The 6,000-nt window shown below is 46.7% G+C and overlaps 1 protein-coding gene and 1 long non-coding RNA gene across 4 annotated transcripts in view; one reads left to right on the top strand and one right to left on the bottom strand.

Moving 5' to 3' along the window:
* Nucleotides 1-852: 852 nt before the first annotated feature.
* Nucleotides 853-3,435, bottom strand: LOC118156446. Its single transcript, XR_004746270.1, has 2 exons — nt 3,342-3,435; nt 853-1,026 (listed from the first exon to the last, which is right to left on the bottom strand). It is a non-coding gene; the product is annotated as an uncharacterized LOC118156446 (long non-coding RNA).
* A 694-nt stretch (nt 3,436-4,129) lies between these two features.
* The window catches only part of GLIS3 (GLIS family zinc finger 3), a 184,729-nt gene continuing 182,858 nt past the window's right edge, over nt 4,130-6,000 (top strand). For 2 of the 3 annotated variants that reach the window (XM_035310559.1, XM_035310557.1), the window contains exon 1: nt 4,130-4,337. The gene's annotated coding sequence lies outside the window, so the exon portion shown is untranslated. The remainder of the gene's footprint in view (nt 4,338-6,000) is intronic. The other variant, XM_035310560.1, reaches the window with a different exon arrangement.

Genomic DNA, 6,000 nt, shown 5'->3' with positions numbered 1-6,000 from the left:
TCTTTTGAAGACTTCCAGTGATGGTGACTCCACCACCTCCCTGGGCAAGTTTTTGTCCACTTGTCAACTTTGTCACTTGTCAACTTTTGTCAACTTGTCCCCCAGCACAAGTTTTGTCTGTTTCAGAATACTGGTGAATGAAGTTCATAATTCATCAAACTGTTTCTCTAAGGATGTATGTAGAATGTAAATATTTTTTTAAAACTTATGTTATGGGCAGCTTTTGCTCCACTTGCCAGTGGAACCAGGAAAACCCAATTGTATTATTTTGGAATATATTTAGTGTCCATTCCAGATGTATGCTACATGATGTTGTTCAAGAGACAATTCAGTGATTAGTTATCAGTTACCACAAAAACATCTCAAAAAAGCTTCTTATTGTGTCTGAAAAGAGAATGAATGTTCAAACTTCTATCCATTCCAGTTAGTGTCTGAGGTATCAAGATGCAAACAAGCCCTTCTCATTCTCCTAGTTCTTTCTTCCCAAGTGTCATCATGGTCTAGCTAATAGTCTAGCTACTATCTTAGATTCTATTTTTGTTTTCAAAGGTGATCTTGTCCTCCAGTTAAACTGACTACACCTCTGTCCAAGGTATTGGTGTCCAAAACAGGTTTTCAGTCTTGCTACAGAAATGAAAAAAGATTAATGTGTTTTGTAATCTTTTTACCTAGTTTTCTCTTCTAAGGACTCAGTTCTGGTGCTGGTATACAGAAGAGTGAGATGAGTAAAATTAAAACCAGCTGTATCCCCAGGTTGTCACATTCCCTTCTTTCCATTCCCTCTGAAAGAATGGCTTTCCCTCAGCCCCAAGGGAAATAATTGGACTTCCCATAAAGAAGTGCCCAGAGAGTCTTCACTGCCCAGATAGTCATTCCTGTATTAAAAAATCCCTCCAGAATGCCAGTAAACAAAACAAATGAACTTTTCTTCATGCAATTTCTCTCTTGTGTTGAGTGAGCTCTTTTCAAATGTCTTTAACCACTCACCATCTTCTTTCAAGGCTCACCCAGTGAGACAGTTTTTCCCTAGAACAAAGAAGAGAAGGATTTATATGAGCAGTTGTCTTTCTTTTCCAGCACTGGTACTAATGAACTTTTGGTCAACACACCCAATGGTATTATGCATCCAGAATCAGATTAGAAACTGACTGGAGAGTGGAGCTATGGGCAACTGTGTTATCCCAACAGCTGGAAAGGGGGGGAAGGGGGAGGAGTGGGAGGCTGGGGGCAGTGTTGGGAAGCAGGAGGCAGGCAAAAAGAAGAACACTTTTTTTTTTTTTTTTTTTTTTTTTCCTAGAAAAATGTTTGTAAAAATACTTCTGTGTTTGACAGTTTCTAAACTGAAAGCTTAATTTAAAGGCTTGGTATACCCTCATATAGCATGTAACTGCACATTTCCTCAAGAGATAACAAAATGATTTTACTGAACTAATAAAATTTCACTTGGGAATAAAGTGACAAAAAACTGTTGTAACTCAGGAAACCACAGTTTGGTCTTGGCTGGGTGAGGGCCTGAGTTCACAGGGGATTCAGATGTAAGCTATAATGTATCCTTTTCTGAATACACCAACTCTAATGGATACACGGATTGAGCTAGAGGGGGAAAAAACTTGCAATGGAGAAAGATTAGTTTCATGTAATAAAAAATAAAAATAAAAATAATAATAAAAAAGTTTTCTGAAGGACTAATGCATAGACTTATCATCTTAAATAAGGATGTTTCCTATATGAAATGAGTATGGGCATATACTGACAGGTCTTTATGAAAATATGCAGTGTTGCTGCCCACTGAGATTGGATGTACTTCTTTACTATACTTAGTAGCCTTATCTGATTTATACTGCATAAAGTTCACTAGATTCTCCAATACCTCCAAAACTAAAGAAGATCTTTAAATTTGAATTACCTACTATTAATTTTGGTGATGTGAGATCTTCACTGTCATCTTTGTTCCCTGCTCAACACACTTCTCAGCAGGCTACAATGATAACAGATAAAACTATCTCTTCCCACATGTGAAGGCTGCATGTTCCTTCTGTTTTTCATGATGTGTTTCACAAGGTGTTACATGGCTAGGGTCCATCAATTTTTTTTTTTATTTTTATTTTTTTTCATTGAAGAACTGACAATTTACCTCCCACAAACAGGAATGACTCATGAATTGATTTTTTATGGATGTCAGATTTTGTTTTTGACAACATCCTCAGTGTTTACTTAAAGAAATTTATTTAAAGTAATTTATTTAGTTAGTTGTTTTGGTAACCTTTAACTAAATACACATTTTGCAGACTTTATTTTTTAATGGTTTTGTTGTTGCTGTTGAATAAACCTATATCAGTCATCTGTAATGTGAGTCTACCATTACCATTACAATGGCTCCCACATCAGTCCAGGGATAACCCCTGAAATTTTTAAAGATGAGTTCTAACTACAATGTAGTTGCATGGAAAATATTGTCCTGTGGTACCAAGAGACAGTAAACAACATGAGATATTTTAAATTACTTGGCTCACATATACATTCTCTTCTTTAATGTGGTAAAGACCCCTTCTTCATTTGTCAGTGTTTATAATATGCTTTTAATTTTTTTTTAATTTCTTTTTTTTTTTTTTGTAACCTGTATATACTGTATATAGTTATTTTATTTAGAACTTACTCAATCACTGCCTAAGCAGCCAAACACTTAGAAACAAAGAGATCACAAAACATTGTCACCCAATGAGAAAGCCTGAAGCCTCGACATTGCCTCTATGTACCCAGGCTGTGTAAAGAACATATGCTGTTGTCTTCTTATCAAGTTCATATTTGCATTGATTTGGTGCAATGTGAGTGAACAGCAAAAAAAGCTTTAGTTCAGAAGAGATTATTCAGCCAAGGAACTCAAGGCTGGCCTTGAGCAGCCCAGTGATCTGCATGCATCCTGACACAAACCCTCACCATACCTTGCAAACAAGCCAAGCAGAGCTGCAGGCTCCCATTCTCCCTGAAAGAAAAGATCAGGACAGCCACAATGACACTTTTTGGGACTTGAAGAACTTTGACGAACACCTTACCTATGTGCTGGGCTGATCCTGCTTTGCACGCAGGGCCTGAGCCTGCTGCACTCTCCTGGTGCCACACATGCAGGTGGGTGTCCTTCCTCCAGGACTCCACTGCTGGCAGGGCATCCCATCGCTAGGTCTGGATGAGGAAGTCATGAGACGATTTGCTGCTCTCTGAGCCTGGCTTTCCAGCGACTCATCTGCACCTCAGTTATGCTACCAATTCCCCAGTAACAGCAATAAAAATAATAATAATAATAATTAAAAAAAAAAAAAAAAAAAAAAAAAAGAAACACTGACCCATAGTGAGGGCAGAAGTTTCAGTTCCTGGGCCATGCCCTCCATCTGTGGGAGACAGGCGTCCTGGGGAAAGCACCTCAAGTCTGAATCACCCTGGGAGCTTTTCTGGGAGAGGGGATAAACACAGCAGACTTGCCTGAATACTTTCCTTTCAGCTTTTCTTTATCCCATTGCTAGTCCAGTCTCTAGCGTTCGCAAGCAGGGTTCCCATCTTGTAAGACAGAAGAGCTACTTTCACACCACATTTCTAAACAGTACCCAGGAGAGTGTCCAGCCCCTTGATTCTCCTTCCCACCCCAATGGTGCTGTCCCCTTCCCTCTTCCCCAGACCCTCCGGACCGCACAGCACGTCCCCACGCAGCCCCTCCGTACAGCACCACACAGCCCCATGCAGCCCCCAGACCTCCTCCAGCCGCCCTGCAGCCCCCATCCACCCCATGGGCAGCAGCCCTTCGGCCTCACACCTTCCCCCGCGTGCGGCCACTTCCACCCCACAGCCTCCCATCCCCTCCATACCCCGCAGAGCCCCCATGCCACCCTAAGTGGCGTCGGCAAGGGTTAACGGCGGGGCCGGCGGGCACATGACAGCGCCGGAACGGCCTGGCCGGGCTCCGCGGGGAGCTGCTCGCTGCCGGCGTGGGAGGCGGGAGGTGAGCGCGGCGGGGCGTGCGCGGCCCGGCCGGGCCCCGTCCCGCCTGCCCCCGGCCCCCCGGAGGGGGCTCGGCCCCTCCGCCGCCGCCGCCGGGAGAGGTTGAGTCGGCAGCTCCCGGCCCCCGCGTCAGAGCCGGGCGGAGGGGGGAGGGGGGGGGGAGTTGTTGGGGGAGAAAAAGCAAAACAGACGCGGCGGCGGTGAAGTTACTTGGCCGTTACTCACCGCGCTGACCAGCCCGCCTGCCGCGGAGATGAGGGCGCAGCGCCGTCTGGCAGGACGGCACAGACAGACAGACAGCCTCCCGGGAGAGACGGCTCATCCCGCGGGTGAATAAGCGGAGATAGGTACCGGCCGGGGGAGGCGGCGGCGGGCGGCGGGCGAGCCTGACCCGCCGGCAGAGCGGAGCAGCGCGGGCGCAGCGGGAGCGGTGCGGAGCGGGGACGGCAGAGCGCGGGGGGCTCCCCGCGGGGGGCGAGGCGAGGACCCGATGCCGAGACCCCCGCGGCAGGGGCTGGTTCGGCGCCGGGCGTCCCGCGGGCAGTGCCCGGCGAGGTGACAGCTCTGCCTCGTCTGAGGGCCTGCGTGCAGCCGGTCACAGCGGCTCCTTGGGCTTCGCGGCTCCTTGGGCTTCGCCGTGCCCTAATCTCCTCAGACCCCCAGTGGGGTTTTGGCCCGGGCTGAGGCTGCTCCAGTTTCAGCGGTGAGGCGTGTGGGTGAGATACGGGTGGTGGTGGGCACCTGACTGGACATCTGCCCGCGGCAGCGCGGGGTGGCGGCAGCGGGGCATCAGGGCAGGTGCCTGATGGCAGGTGGCTGCTGTCCCTGCCTCCCACAGGGACACCGTCGGTGGCTCCCCGTCTCCTGCTCACGCTCACACCTGCTGCAGCTATTAACAGCAGTTCTGAAAGCACGCCTCAGACAATGCTCGCTGCTTCCAGATTGTGCTGGGTTTCTCTGTCAGCTCGCCTGAAGTTTGTAGTTCACCCTAGTGAGAATAATGCTGCTCCTGGAAAGCTCCCACTGTTCTGCTGTAGCAACCACTTGCAGTGGCACAGCCCTACTGCTCTCAGTCCTAACGGAGAAAAGTCGGAGGAGATCCTAATTACCACCATAAAAACCTGAGGAGATTTTTCTGGCGGAGTGGTAAAAATTCTGGGTCCCGACTACGCAAGGATATACATCATCCTGCCTACTGATAACAGCTGCCATTCTGATGGCAGTCGCAGTAGTATTGGTGGCTGCATTCTGTGCTATGTTTGTACAGTCCCTTGCACAAAGGCATTCCTTTCTGTGACTAATCTTCCCAGGAATTATAGTGATGCAAGTAATAAGTAATTAGTGTATTTATTACATGAGCTCTGAGAAATTTGGTTGTGTTTGGAGACTGGTTGTCTTACAGTGCTGTAGAGGACCTCTTCTTACTTTCATGTGCGAACCAGATGTGCGAACCTTACTTTCATGAGAACCAGAAACCTGGAGACTATATGACCCTTCCATCATTTTTCTTGGATGACCACCTAGGCTTAACAAAAATGTGGTATAATCAGGGTACTGCAGTTTGGAATACAGGCCCCTGTGGTAGTCCGAAAGTGCAGGTGTCATGAAAAGGACACAAATGACCAAAACAGTGGATGCTAATGTAAGGTACTTACTGTTCTCAGTAGTGCATGGCTTCTGAGATGCAGGCTTGCATGGAGAGAAGGGAAAAAATTCTATAAATTGTGTGGAAAGTGTATTTCGTAGCTTCAGTTTTGAAGACACATCATCTTCCTTTATTGCAGCTGTGGTTCCTGATCTGCTGATTGTTCCAAGCTGAGTTCCAAGCTCTAAGTTCACTTCTTTTTTTCCTAGTTAAATCTCCTTCCCTTGGAAAGGAAAAGGAAAAGGGAAACCCATTGTTACCTTTTTTTTTTTTGGTTTCTGAACTGTAGCCAGATACCTGTGCAGAAGGTGTCAAACCAGCACTTCATCTGGTGAGTCTGTGGTTTTTAGAAGACAAGGTGTTAA

This window comes from Oxyura jamaicensis, chromosome Z (genome assembly GCF_011077185.1).
Source record: "Oxyura jamaicensis isolate SHBP4307 breed ruddy duck chromosome Z, BPBGC_Ojam_1.0, whole genome shotgun sequence".
Lineage (NCBI taxonomy): Eukaryota > Metazoa > Chordata > Aves > Anseriformes > Anatidae > Oxyura > Oxyura jamaicensis.
This window is presented reverse-complemented; position numbering and strand designations above follow the sequence as displayed.